Source organism: Mauremys reevesii, linkage group 11, assembly GCF_016161935.1.
Source record: "Mauremys reevesii isolate NIE-2019 linkage group 11, ASM1616193v1, whole genome shotgun sequence".
Lineage (NCBI taxonomy): Eukaryota > Metazoa > Chordata > Testudines > Geoemydidae > Mauremys > Mauremys reevesii.
Window position 1 is genome coordinate 16,583,918 of NC_052633.1, and position 15,436 is coordinate 16,599,353.

The following is a 15,436-nucleotide window of genomic DNA, read 5'->3' on the forward strand; positions in this document are numbered from 1 at the left end:
GCCGCCCAGGGCACCAGGACAGGCTGCGGCTCTGCAGCTGTGCTGCCTGGCCACCCAGAGCATTGCGGGAGAGGGAGAACAACGGGGAGGGGCCGGGGACTAGCCTTCTGGGCCAGGAGCTCAGGGGCCAGGCAGGAGGGTCCCACGGGCCAGATGTGGCCCGCAGGCCATAGTTTGCCTACCTCAGCTCTAGATACAGATACCGGTTTGTGACTTAGATTGTCAAAGGTATTTAGACCCTTCATTTGCATTGATTTTAATGGGAATTAGGCACTTAAATACCTTTGATGGTATGGGCCTTAGCTGCTAAATTTTTTGGAAGACAAACACAACAGTTGAGTAGAGCTGGTCTAAAAATGTTAATTGGAAAATGTTGTTTGATCAAAAGCAAAATGTTTAGTGGAACGTGTCTATTTTGGTGACCTTTTCAATGGAAAAGTTTTGAAATGATTCAAATGTGAAATGGAGTGTTTCATTTTGACTTTCTCATTTTGTTTCAGCTATTATACTGTAATGGTTTGACATTGTCAGAATTAAATACTTTGACACAATGTAAACATTTTGGTTTGATAAGGTCATTTGGATGTTTCCGAATCAAAATATTTCAGAATTTTTGTTCAGCAAAATATTTCCAGATTTCAACTTTTTATCCTGATTTGGGACAAAAACGTATTTTGAAATGTCAGAATTTTCCCTGAGCTGGAAATTCAATTTTCTGACCAGCTCTGTTGTTGACAGCACAAGTTATTTTCTTACGTTAGTGCTAAATAAAAAAAGAGTGATAATTGCAAATGGGAAGGAAATACAGTTGAGTCGGAAGAGGTTCTGAGTTACAGTAGTAATACATAGCTCTTATATAGCACTTCCCAGCAGTGGCTTGCAAAGCAATTTATAGCTGGGGAAACTGAGGTACAGAGTGGTGAAGTGACATGCCCAAAGTCAGCCAGCAGGCCAGTGGCAGAGCAGGTGTCCTGAGGCCCAGCCCAGTGCTCTAGCCACTATGCCACATGGCCTCTTTTACAAATACATATACATTCAATTCTTTGGTGTTTTCAATGTTTTCACTCATCTTTTAGCTGAAAAGGGCCAGATTTACAGAGGAAGCTCCATTCAGCCTCTCAAACTCCACTTAGTTTTTCCATCTTCAAACTTGTGCATGCATAAAAGGCCCTATTCTGGGTCAGCCTGTGATACTGATCAATGTGTGAGAGCCTACCTTACTCCATAAGCAACCCCACTGATTTCAGTGGGACCAATGCATGGTATAATATTGGATTCAATACAAGGGCATCACAATCTAGACTGCTGGTCACAAAGGTACGTGTGCAAATCAGGCCACTAGGTGTTTAGTTGATTTGCATGTGCAGTTTTGGCATGTGTCCACAAATCCTAGCTTCCTCACATACAAAAACTTCAGTTGCGTGTGAAAAACCACAGACATCTGAAATTACAAGTGCAAAAAGCTAGGCCCACATTTTACTCTCAGGAATTGTCGGTTTTGTTTTTGTGTGCGTGAAAGGCAATCGATGGTTGAGAATCCCTCAGAGAATGACAGACCAGCAATATCCTTTACAAGGAGCCAATCAACATCTCTTATTGTCGTGTCCTGCACTGTTGCATTGAATTTACTGTATTGCCTTGAGACTATTGCACAGTCGAAAAGTCAAAAGGGAGGTGCTAGTCAGGAATATGGTGGGCGTTTCCCATAGCTATATTGGGAGTGAATGTTAACAAGTCAGCCACAGGAAAGGGAGTGTGGCCTACGCATGGCATAGCATTGGGAATCATTCCACTACAGTGCAGCCTAATGGAGATTTCCTTGTGCCTCACTAGAGACGTGGGCTGGATTTGTTTGCTCTGTTGAATCTCTTTTATGTACAGGCACATTGTTTGCAAAAGCTTTGAACTATAAAAGCAAGAAAGAACATTATTTTATTCTCTTTTAATGAACCAATTTAAGGGGGGAAAAAAAAGAGAACAAGGGCCCATTTTGTGTCCCTGTGATAGAGATATGCATTGCCATGTACGAGAACAGGGTATGATTTTCCCCGAGGCCATCAGGGGCTGAGAATGATATTGATGCCATATGTCGTGTCAGGTCAAGTCAATTAAAGGTTCAGAAGCTGTGGGATCTAAAAGGATCAGGTCTTTCTAAGTTAGCGGGAGAGTGGATGCAGGACAGGACCCCCAAGCGGAGATGACAGATTTAAAGCAGGAGGAAATGAGGGAGACCTCAACTCTCTTTCTTTGTTGTCTAATAATGATGCTCCTGGCAGTGCAGAAGGACACCTGGCTCTGATGATCAGTCCTGGTGTTTCAGTCTCTCAGCTGCCCAGGGCTCAGAATGCAGTGACGATTCAAGAGCAAGCGTGTGGACCCACTGAATGACCTTGAGGAGCTTTGGAAGACATTCCATGCAGGCCTCAGCCAAAAGGTTAGTGGCTATGACATGGGGCTGTAGGGAGAAAGGTGTTCACATGGAAAAGGGAAAACGAGAGGTGTAATCATAACTTATTGCCATGTTGTGTTACTCTTAATGGGGAAAATGTGTTACCATAAATTGCTACGGTCTGGGGATGAGGGGGCAGAAGGGGAGAGTCCAGATAAATAAAAGAAATAAGATCATGCTTCAATTTTCCTTTTCTTTTACAGTGCCCCGATACATTCAGAATGATCAGTCCCCACAACAAAAACTGCAGCTATTTTTTTAAATCCCAGATCAAAACTGCAGAGGCAGAATGCTGTATTGCTGGGCTGGGAAATGGGCTACAATACCTGAGATGTAACAGGTATTTTAAGCACTTCAGAGAAAGGGATTCTTGTGAAATTCAATCCCGTCATAGTCTATAGAATTGGAGCCAGCAGCAGCATAGAGTGGCAGTTCTACAAGCATCTGGGTTTGTTTGGGTCACACAACTCATCAGCTGGGATTTAGATAGAGTGTGTCATGTTCTGAGCCTGTCAACCATGCCCACACCTCTTCAACAGATTTATTCCATATATTCTAGTAAGCAGCTTTCCTAAAGATGTTCCATTCAGGAGATGAGACTGAGAAGGCTCCAGTCCTGACAGTGATGAGACTTTACTGTCCGTGGTAGTTTGAGGGTGGTTACTCTAGGTTCTTTGATTTGATGGGAATACCAAACATAATGTTTTACAGCATCAATCTGCCCTCACAGGTAGCTCTGATTTTTAGTAACACTTCCATTTCTGGATAAAATAGTGCTGCAATCCTGGATGTGTTATCAATCTGGGGCATGTTTAACTTCAGTCTGTCTCTTTTCACTCTATATTTCTTGTAACGAGGTGGGGGAGACAAAGCCTACAACGGTCTGAGGGTTTGCTTCCCATCAGTTTCCAGTTTGAATACTAGGGTTTTTTTCTCCCTCCCTGTGGACCAGAGAAATAAGGAACTATTCAGTGTCCAACAGAATATTCTGTCAATTATTTTGGCTAACACAGCAGAACAGTCTGGATTTTTAAGGGACTATCCCATGGAATGTATGAAAATTATCTAAATATCTATTTCCTCGTTCATTGTCCTGCCTATGTCAGGAGACCAAACATGCAATGGAGAGGCAGCTGTGCAGTTCAGAAAGGATCACCTGCCTCTATCAGAGGAGATTCCTGAATGAACCCCCTAAAGGCCAGATTTTCAGGAGAAATCTGTCTCAAGGCTGTATCTTCAAGGGCTTAGCACCCACAACTGGGGACAGATTTTCAAAGGAACTCAGCAGCTCCCACAGTGATATTTACGGGAAGATTTTCAAAAGAACTTTGCACCCAACATGCTCCCAATCCAACATACTGAGATCTTTTAAAAAACGTGGTAACTTATTTCGGTGCCTACATGGGAGATGAAAATTTGCCTCTGAATCTAAGCATTTTTTCTAAAAACAAAACCAAACCCAAAACAAACAAACAAAAAAGTCTCTAATGTTTGAGACGTGGAGGCACATTTTAGGAGACAGTATCTGATCACCTGGGTTAGCAACCAGATCTTCAGAACCCTTGTAGAACTAATGATCAATTGAAGTTACTTTGTTCCAGTGTAGGATTAGTTTCTAATAGACAAGACAGGGTTAAGCGAGAAATCTGGTATATAATTGCACTCGCCACCATTTTTTGTCTCACAAAAATGATGACTTCACTCTGTGGTGAGCTTTCCTTCCACAGAAAGAGGAGAAAAAAAAGTCTTCATTGTCATCCCCAATCTTATTACATCATGGCATCCGGTGCTGTTACACGCAACTAGCTGGGCTTTATTTTATTAATTGCCTACCCAGAAGAAAAGCCTCCTAAATGTATTATTAACCTTGCAGCATGTGCCCTATTGTACTGCTTCTTTCTTCCTCTTTGGAAACCACAGGATTCGGGTCTCCAGCATTCCATCCCATGTTAGCTCATCATCACATTGTAAGGCTCTTTACCACAGCCTGACTCAGGGAGATCCATTACATACACATCTCTCAGAGATTTCATCTGGAAACCGGGAATTTTTCCCAAAGGTTCATAGAATTTTAAGGCCAGATGCAGCCACTGTGACCTCCTACATAATCCTGGTCATACACAGCGATTCCCGCATCAAGCTGAATAACTTCTGTTGAAGCACAGCAGATCTTTAAAGAGACACCCAGGCTTGATTTAGTCATTCTGAAGTATGGTGCTACAGCTGAGAATCAAGCATCTCCAGTGAAGTTGGAAGAGTCTAATTCTAGCTTTATGTATGAGACACAAAATTTAAATCTAGAGGTTGCGTTTTAACACCCATTAAAGTGAGAGGCTGTTAAAGCTGCCTAGGGTCCCATTATAGTGTAGGCTGATGCTATGCAAAGTTTTCTCATTCTCTCAGAATATTTCCAAACTATTATTCCAGCTGGTCATTCCAAGTGTTTGTCTGCACTCAGCACCTCTCAGGATCAGACCACAGGTCATTATTAAGTAGGACTGGGTGAAAGTTTTCCCTCAAAAATAGTTTTCACAAAAAGTGTCTGCTTTCCATAGAAAATTTTAATTTTTCATCATTAAAAAAAAGCACAGACACTGAAATATCTTGATTTGGCACTGCTGCTGCAGTGCATCACAGGAGTTGTAGTTCAGATGCCTCATATCCCTGTTGTCCCCTATGAAGCAGGCTCTCTGGGCATACTAGATCTCCCATGATGCAACATGGCCAGGGACTTCCATGATACATCACCTCCCCACCCCAAAAGTGGAGACTATGGTGCATCATAGCAGGTGTGATCTAACCAAGGTGCCTGAACCAAAGAGGAGAAAGGGAGCATGAGGCAGCTGAACCACAACTCCCATGAGGAACTGCAGCAGAATTTCTGAATCAAAATATTTCAGTGTCAGACAAAAAAATTGTATTCAAATTTCTGCTCAAATTTCTGAGGAAAAAAAATCAATTTTTTCTGCAATCCCCCAAGTGGTTCTACTACTAAAGCAGAAAGCATCCATTGTACTGAGATGTACCAAGTTCTCTGGTGTGGACAAATGGCCACTGGGGATCAGACTGAGGCCACCAAATTCATTTCCATCTGTGACCTAACCCAGTCTTTGAACCTAGCTCTACAGAAGTGAAAGACGGGTACACTCGCACGCTGCCCTGCATCGGCCTAACTCACTGTTCACCCAGCGCCACCTCCTTCGCTTGTCACAGTTACTCAATTATTGACACTTCACTGACCAAGTATGACTGACAGCTCAGTATTGTGCAGATACTTTTCCCTCAAAGGTCACATCAAGGAGAATCTGTCTGAGGCTTTCCTCATCTCATGGATGTCACAGAGATTTCAAAAGACACAAAACCACGTTTCTTCTGTTTCTAGAGGCACATCTGTCATCACCTTGCAGTGTCATCACATTTCCTTATCACCCTTTGCTTATTTGTTAATGAAGAAAAATGACACAACAGTATGATTCTTACTGGCTAATATTACAGACTTGGATGCACAATAAGATACAGTGTGGAAAGCATCTTGGGATCACTGCAGTCAATGGTGCGTTTCTTGTATAAAATACAGACCTGACGGTATCTCAGGGAACCTGAAATAATGGGATTTTTTTAACTGAATATGATCTGAACGTAAGAATGGCCATACTGGGTCAGACCAATGGTCCATCTAGCCTAGTAGCCTGTGTCCAGTCCCAGCACCCAAAAGAGTGAGCTGGATTGAAAATCTCACCATATATAGCATGTGCAGGAAAGTGGTATTCACGTGGCCCCATTCAGGCATTGAGAATCTGCCTGAGTTCCTTCCTTGGCTCTCCTAACTTTCAGTCTCCCCCATCAGTCTGACCAGCTTCCCAAGCACAGAAAGGGGAGGTAGCTCCCTTCAGAAGTCCTCAGGGCTGCAATTCAGCCAACCAGAGAGAGTGTAGGAAACCAGCTCTCTCCCCCGTGAAACGTAAGTGTGCTGCCCCTTCCCCACTGGGAAACACAACTGGCTTTGGGACCCTTTCTGTGCTCTAACTGGTCTTCCTCCTCCGTTCAGTGCCTCCCCCTCCTTGTGATATTGGGCTTAGTTTACCTTGGCATGTCACCAAAATCAGGCTGTGCTTTGTGTATCCAAATTCCCTCTCACCAATTTGAACACCTACACCCTGCAGGTACAGTTATAAACAGCTCAATACAACGCTTGTTTAGAAGCAGAAATGTTCTGGCTTCGGGAGAAGCCTTAAATATTTCTCCATTAGCAGCAGGACCTTTTCCTCCTAACTGCTGGATGGCTGCTGAACTTCCCGGCCACGTCTAAGTACAACACATCTAGTGTGCAGCTGAATGGCCCAGGTACATCACAACAATCCATTAATGCCAACAGCTGAGCCGGGGCTGTGGCAATCCAGCAGTGTAAGAGATTGGAAACATCCCCAGTGAGCAACAGGATTCTTCAACCTCGATACAGCAAGGAAGGGAGGCTGCTGTCATCTGAAACCAGGTGGCTAAATAGGTCCTCGGAGCCCGTTTATAGCAGCACATTGTGTATCAGGTTCAAGACCTATGGAAGGCTGCTATCCTTGCCCTGAGGAGCCTCTTCTGGCAGAGGGAAAGCTTCCAACTCAGCAATGGCCTCTTCGTTCAGGTGTCAGTTGCCTGCCCCAGCTAGCTGAGTTAAAGGTCTGGAAGAACAGTGAACATAAGAACGGCCATACGGGTCAGACCAAAGGTCCATCCAGCCCAGTATCCTGTCTGCCAACAGTGGCCAATGCCAGGTGTCCCAGAGGGAAAGACCACAACAGGTAATTATCAAGTGACCCAGCCCCTGTCGTCCAGCCCCAGTTTTTGTTAATCCCAGTGGATTAATAAAGTCAAAGTGTGACTAGAGAAATGATCCTGCATCATTGCCTGTGCTCATTCCCCCCCCCCCCCAGTTTATTCTTTCCTAGAACACATCCGAATGAGAAAGGGTCTCTCTGGGCTCAGAGCAATTGGTGACATATGGCCTTTCACCTCTAAACTGTTGGTTCAAATCCAGCCTCGGCCAGTAGAAAGGTGACCCATTGTCATTACAACCAGCTAGCAGCCATCTCAGTTCGGTTCCTAATACAGAGGTGTCCATATCACCCCATAACTGGCATCCTCAGCAGAGGGGATGGAGCGGATCTGGAGATGCAACTGTCTTGTCATCTGCAGAGGTGATCTCCCCCACTCCCATGGGCTGAGGCACATTGGCGGGGCTGGAGGAGAGGAGCCTGCACTCTTCTGCTGCTAAACTGTAGATCAGTGGTTCTCAAACTTTAGCAACCTGAGGACCCCTGTTTTGATTTAAAATTTTGTGGGGACCTCCAAGCTCCCTGCTCAGTCCCAGGCCCTGCCCCCACTCACCCCTTCCCCCAAGGCCCCACCCTGCCCCACCTCTTCCCTGCCTCCTTCTGCTCTCTCCCATCCCCACTCCTCCCCCTCCCTCCCAGCACCTCCTGCAGGCCACTGTACAGCTGTTCCTCGGCATGCAGGAGACACTGGGAGGGAGGGGAGGAGTTGATCAGTGGGGCTGGTGGCCCCATACATGATTCCGTCCCCTCCCCATAACACACCCCTGTCCCCACTCCTCCCTCCCAGCCCCTTCTGCACACCACTGAACAGCTGTTCCTCGGCATGCAGGAGACACTGGGAGGGAGGGGAGGAGTTGATCAGCGGGGCCCACGGACCCCCTGGCAGACCCGAATTTGAAAAATGCTGCTTTAGATAAACACAGAATATCGTTCTCCAGAGCTGCCAGTCCGACACCTTTAGCAAGCCCTGCAATTACTTTGAAAAACCCACCACCACACAAAAGGCTCTCTTGGAAATGAGGTTTTATACTGGCACAGCAAATCTCAACTGGCAACATCCACAGTCTACCCAGTGCCCCTCTCATGCCTTTTATCTCCCTGCTCTGAATGGCACAGCCTCCCTTCTGCCTCGAATCCCTCATGATTCATCTTTCCTTTAAAACAGACCCACGTTGTCTTGCTCCCCTGAAGCCTGTCTGTGTTATGCTGGAGGTAGAAGTGGAGAATGAACACACGGGGTTAACAGGATTTGCTGATTTAGTGTGTTCATAGAAGGACATACAGAGCTATCAAAGCTGATAATCGGGCACCAGATCCTATCCAACATAACCAACGTTATGGTGTTTGACCAAATATCCTTCTCCCCTTTTCCCAACCTACTGTAATGGACAGCAGCATAAGATACTATGCAAACTCACACAGTGTCTATCCAATGGGTGCGATTAAAAATGCTGCATTAGGGTAAGGTTATATACCAGCCTGACAGGCATTCCCTCATCTGCTTTTCCTTGTTTTCAGCTATTGTACCTGGGCTGTTCTTTGAGAACTTTCAAGGACAAACTGATGTGACATAGAGAAAGTCATTAAGGCCCTGATCCAGTAAAGCAATGAAGAACGTGCTTAACTTGAAGCATGTGAATAGTCACAGCAGGACTAAACAGGGGCAGGCCCTGATACAGTAAAGTACTTAAGCCTGTGCTTGATTTAAGTGTGAGCTTAAGTGCTTTGCTGGATCAGGGCTTAGATCTCTCTGTGCCGGAGTTCCCCATCTGTAACATGGGAATAATAATAGTTCCTTTCTCCCACCCTGTGCTAGCCGTATCTATTTAGATTATAAATTCTTATTAAATGCAGGAGAGCACATCTTACAGTGGGACCCTGATTAGGTTGGGGTCTCTAGGTGCTTTTGTAAAACAAAGCAAACAATAATAAACTATTTCCATTCGGGAGTTACATATTTTGATATTTACTTAGTTTTTCCAGATTAATCAATATTTATGTCACGATTAAGGAGAAAAAAATGTTGATCTTCATTACCCAGGTGCCTGCAGCATCTTCCCGGGTGAAATCTTAGCTTCGTTTCAGTCAGTGGCATCAAGATTTCACCCCCCATCTCTATAACAGAGGATGCTGCATTACTGCAGTCACTGTGGAGTTGCAACTATTGAGTTTTTAATGGCACCCACTTTAGCTATATCGGTATTTAGCATTTTTAGCCCTGTTCCTAAGCTAAAGAAAAGTTATGCTCATTAGAGCTTTTCTCTAATTAGCTGCTAGAAACAGATTTTTTTGGTAAATGTCTGAGCATAAAGTTATTTGTGTACCTAATTTCTTTTTTATGTTGCATTTATTTTTAAGTGTAATTCACCAAGGCTTAACATTTGTAGTTCTTGCCGGGGCATTATAAAAAGCGATGTACATTTATTACAGCCTTTTCAATTGCTGCATTTTATTTCCATATGTTTTTGAATGGTTATTGAGCTTGTTTTGTGCTCTTCCCATCGTTAAAATGTATTTTTTATTGTACATGAATGGTAAATAATGGATATCTGCCATCTGCTGCCAATCCTCCCTCCATCCTTATGCCCCACCCCATCCTTTTCTTTCTTTTTTAGTTCTCCCCAAGTACCCCTTTCCCATTCTTCCCTTTTTCTTCGTTTCCCTGTCACCCTCCTCTCCTTACTTTCTCTTTGTGAACCTGATTCTGATCTCACTTTCCCCAGGGCAACCCCTTTGAATCCAGCAGGATTGCTTCATATTGATTCTGGTGTAAATGAGATCAGGTGTCTCCAAAGCTCTCTGGGCCCAGTTCTGATCTCATTTACACCAGTGTAAATTGGGAGTAGCTCCACAGTAATAAATGACGTTACTTACAGTGGTTTGACACCAGTGTAGGAGATGGATCAGACCCTTTCTCTCTCTCGCCTCCCAAAGCCCTAGCATATTGAAGTTTTAATCAGGGGATTCCTTGGAGAAAGACCCACCCTCCCACATTTCCCTGTTGCCCAGTGAACGTTGGATGTGATTGTCATTCACAGTCATGGGTCATTCAAGAGAAATACAAGGCCAACCAATACTTACTTGCACTGGGGAATGAGGGACAAGCCCAGGACCCAAACTCAAGAGTATAAAGTAAAGAAACTCTCACAGGCGAATAATGGTACAACTGGAGCTTACATTAGTGTTGCGGTTCAGGTGACCAGACAGCAAGTGTGTAAAATAGGGACAGTGGGTAGAGGGTAATAGGAGCCTATATAAGAAAAAGCCCCCCCAAATCAGGACTCTGCCTATAAAATTGTGACATCTGGTCACCCTAGTTGCAGGGATCTGTTCCAGGAAACAGGAAAGTGACCAGATTGCATGAAAACCACAGTGTCCATAATTTGTTATTGATTCCCCTTTTCAAGTAGGGGGGAGGGGAAGTAGCAGGTGTGATGAGACAGATGTTATTCAGGGATTCTCAGGCATTAAATCAGAACCAAGACAACCACGAGATCATTTCTAATCCACATAATTACTCAGCTATCCCAATTCCCACCAAACATGCATGCGAGCCTAACACACTAGGACTGCCAGTGGCCTTCCAGCATAAAATTGGACAAAGTAAGATACCCCATCTGTCTCCTGTCCCCCTTTCAGTCCTTCTCCACTCTCTGTCCAAGGCTGAGGCGGTTGTGCCAGATGTGAACCTAAGATATCTTGTTGCTAGCCTCTGAATAATGCTCCAGAATGAGCAGTGTGTTAATGACTGTTATACGATTTCAGACTGCCCCTCACAGCAAGACCTGCTGTTGCAGCACTTCTGCCTCAGTTTCCCCACAACAATCTGCAGGCCATTCCTGCCATAGAGGTGACTTAGCCCCCCAGCCAGGCCACATTAGAGATTTCAAACCCTTCCAGGGTATCTCATCCAAAAACAAACAAAACACAAAGTTTTTGCCTCAGCCCCTTTTTCTCAAGGAGTCTGTCTTCTCTCCTCTACTCCAAGCAGTCTTCTGCTCCCCTCCCTAGGTCATGCTTTCACCCTTCCCAGGAGCTTTCCCATCTCTCCGCACAGCCCCTCCAGGCTTCCTTTGGGTGCCTCCTTGCTTTTGCTGAAGCAGCCACTCCCAGTTCTTCTTACCTGGAGTCTTCCACTGTCCACTGCCTGCCTTGTTCCCTCCTCTAGTCCTCACAACTATCTGGTCTCTTCTCCAGTCAGCACTCAGCTGCTGGGCTTCCTTCCTCTTAAGTCCAACACCCAGCACAGGTGTAGCAGAATAGGGCTAAGTGAACAGGCCCAAGGCTTCCTGGCCCTTAAAAGCCAATGACCAGTGTAGAAATATCTTGAAGCCAAAGAGCTAGATTCAATCCTCAGCACAGGGGAAGTGAGAGCATCTGGTCCATATATTTTTAAAATCCAGTTTCTTTATCAGGGTTACTAATAACACCATAAATTATAGAAACTGCATGAAGTTTAATAATCCATCTATTTCTTAGGGTTTTTTCAAGACAAGAGCAAAGAGCAGTCTAGGAAACTTTTATTTTACTTTAAAGGAAACAATAAAGAAAGAAAGAACACATATAAAGTCTACATGAGAGAGCACTTTGTGTGTGAGGATGCCTCTACAATGGCAGACATTTGGGCTGACTCACAGGGTGGTCTGTTACAGATGGGCTGGAGATCAGAAGGAGACACTTTGTTCTTAAAGGTGCACCACACACTCGCCTCTCTCCAACCTTATATACCTATGTATGCCACTCTTCTCATCACCTGTACTATTTGCTTACTTTTTGTATTTTTGTCATCTGCCATAAGCTGCTCAATTTCATTCTTGTTTTTAGTCAATTTCACTTTCAGCTAGGTCCTCATGGACTAACAGGATGTAATGTTTGGGTGCAAATACTGCAGGGAGATGTTTATTATTAAAAACTTTTAAAAAATCATAGGCATCTTTCTATTGTCCTTGACAAACCTATTATTCTGTTGTTTTGCAAAATCTTGTTTAGAGAAAACCTGAATTTTGGGTCAAGATTTTACCTATTCTCCTTTAAATGGAAATGTTGGTGGCATTTAAACTTGCATTCTGGGACAATGGACTATAATTCAACATGACAGTTGCTGCTTTGCCTGGCCTGGGTTATCAATGAGGAGACAGAATTCCCCAATTTCTCTTGCTGCCACATGAGCCTTTCAAGCCAAGGTTCAGGTCACTGGTTGCTGATAGAACAGCGTGTGAGGTGCGGATGAACTGCTTGTATAATTTACATCTCTGCCTTCCTTTAGCATTCGCTGGCATGTCTCTCTCGTATTCAAGGGGAATGTTCATCTTGAAGCTGCCCTGGTACTATTAACATTATGTGAAATGAGTTACTAGCTGGAGCATCAACTTTATTGGTTCCCCCAAACAGCAGCACCCGCACATGGAATACATAGGCCAAAGGTCACCCGGTCTTCCACAGGGACAGGCCTCAGCAGGGAGCCCTCTAATTGGCTGACATTGATCTGCAAATTGAGCCATGTTGTGATTAATTCCGGTCCAAAATCTCCTGCCACACCAAAGCAATAGGTCAAGGTTTCGAAGCTGGATCAGCGATAGCCAGGGCTTTTAAATGGAGCAGAGGTCCTTTAAGAGGCGAGTGAAGGATTGCTGCTGGTTAATACCCTCCCAGGCTGCTAATATTAACCCCTGGAACCAACTGCACTCAGCTTCATAGCTATTGCTAATAGCAGCTTAATGGCACACTAATGTCAAGTGAACAGAAGTTATCAGATTGATTCTATGATTGATGGGGGATTTATCACCACTCTGGCTTCCACTTGCTGCTCACTGGATCTTTTTCCAATTTATCGTCGCTATTGACCAGAGTATATGGTTTCATAATTAATTTGGGGGAGGGAGGAGGTTAAACTATTTTTCTTGCTTCTGATTTCCTCCACATTTCACTCCCACCAGCTCATGCTGGGCTGTTGTATTTTAAGTAAAGAGCAGGAAGGATTTCACCAGCTGCCAGTCAAACTGAATTTTCAGGCATCTACAGTGCCAGAAAAGCCTGTCCTGTGCGTAGAGCTACTGAATAGCATGGCAGCCCAAACAATTCTGGGGTCTTCTGGGATCACTGGCCTAGATCCTCAAAGTCAGGGTCCTAACTTCTGTTCTCTTGTGCTTCTTCGGTGCAAAGCAGAACAGTGCGTCTTACCACTGTAGGTGCCTTGTGGCGATATAGTATATTCATTATTATTATTTTGTATTAGAGCAGCGGATAGAGGCCCCAACCGAGGTCAGGGCCCATTCTGCTAGGTGCTGCACAAACACATAGTGAGAGACAGGGTTTGCCTTGGATATGGGACTGGCCTTGCGAAAAAGCCAAGTATTAGCCAGGATGGGTAAGGAATGGTGTCCCTAGCCTCTGTTTGTCAGGGATGGAGATGGATGGCAGGAGAGAGATCACTTGATCATTGCCTGTTAGATTCACTCCCTCTGGAGCACCTGGCATTGGCCACTGTTGGCAGACAGGATGCTGGGCTGGATGGACCCTTGGTCTAACCCAGTATGGCCGCTCTTATGTTCAAGTACTGGAATATTTAATCATGGCAAAATTCAAATGCTACTTTCTGGAAACTCCAAAAAAACCCCAACCCCAAGCTGTACTGACAACTAATTGCAATTATCCTGTACCTGGTAAGGGGCAAAAATGCAGAATTAATCGCTGATTTAGTAGATTGCTTTAACAGGGAATTATAAGGCTTATACATGACATTCATAATATATATTACACCAAAAAACCCTACACTAAAAGAACATTATTAAGGTTGCAAAGTCAAACACTCAGAAGTTAGGAAATTCCACAATTTAGGTTGCCTGTGAAATCTGATTCAGCCCCATTATGGTACAGTTTTCAATTACATGAGCACATGCTATTTTTCCTGGCCCCTGCCTCATTCAGTGCACAAGGTGGATGGTGCTCATTTACTGAGCAGCTAGTCAATATTTTGTTTTCTCCCCGTTCAGTGTGGGGTTCCCCAGGCATTATTTAATACACACGATTCAAATCCTACTCTGAAGACAGAATTATTAAATTCCTCATGGGTTTTCTGTGGTGCTTATCATTCGAGTATTTGAGTGCTTTACAGTACCTCGGGGAAGTGAGGGGTGGTGTTATCCCAGTTTACAGATGGGGAACTGAGGGACAGTGAGATTATGGCCAAAAGTATCCACTAATTTTGAGTGTCCACTTTGAACACGTAGGATCTGATTTTTCAGAATATTTAGCATTATTTAGCCCTTTATATATTCAAAGCCCAGCTCTCATAGACTTCAGTTGCTGTTGTGAGTGCTCAGCACTTCTACAAATCAGTCTTCAGGGTCTCAGGTCAGACACCAAGAAAGCGAGGAAGACACAATTAGCGACCACCTCTGAAAAGTTTGGTTTAAGTGAACATCACAGAGGAATGTTGTGGCAGGGTCAGGAATAGAAGCCAGTTCCACAGGGCAGCTTTTAACAGCCTTAATCATCAGACCATCCTCTCTCTTCCTGCAGTCTCCTGCCTCCATCCAACTTCTGCAACAAATGAAGCAGGCAACCTTCATTCTAGCATTTCCTAGCTTCGGAATGCTTGACTTTGCAACCTTAGTAGTGTTCTCTTAATGTAGGGGTTTTTGTGTGCGTATTTTCCTAGATTTTTAAAAAGCCAAACTGAAAACACAAAAATTCAATCATGTGGCCTCATATTGACATCTACATGGGTCTTCAGCAGGGTTGGACCCTTTAGAGCCCTCACACAGACCTCTGCCACGTGAGCTGACTGAGTAACTGATGGCAGAAGCAGGGTATCATCCTCAATGTGCACCAGCATTAGAGGGGGATGGGCCACGTTGCCAGTGGATTGCAAAGATACTGGCTGACAGCAAAGGGGTGGTGAGATGCAGGGATGATGGGCTCTAGTCCAGGTCCCGGAGGGGAGGGTGGTGTAATGGGCACAGGCTCTTCTTCCCACTTCCCTTTCAGCGATCCCCTCAACCCATCTTTGTCCCAGTCCTGTCTCTTCCGATCCATCGCTCCTTGTCCTATTCCCTGTCTCCACTCAAGCTTCTCAGCTCAGTCCTGGTCTTCTTGCCTAGCAAGTCATAGTCTTATGCTTCTAGGCTTCCCACCCACTTTCCCTCTCATTCCACATGAC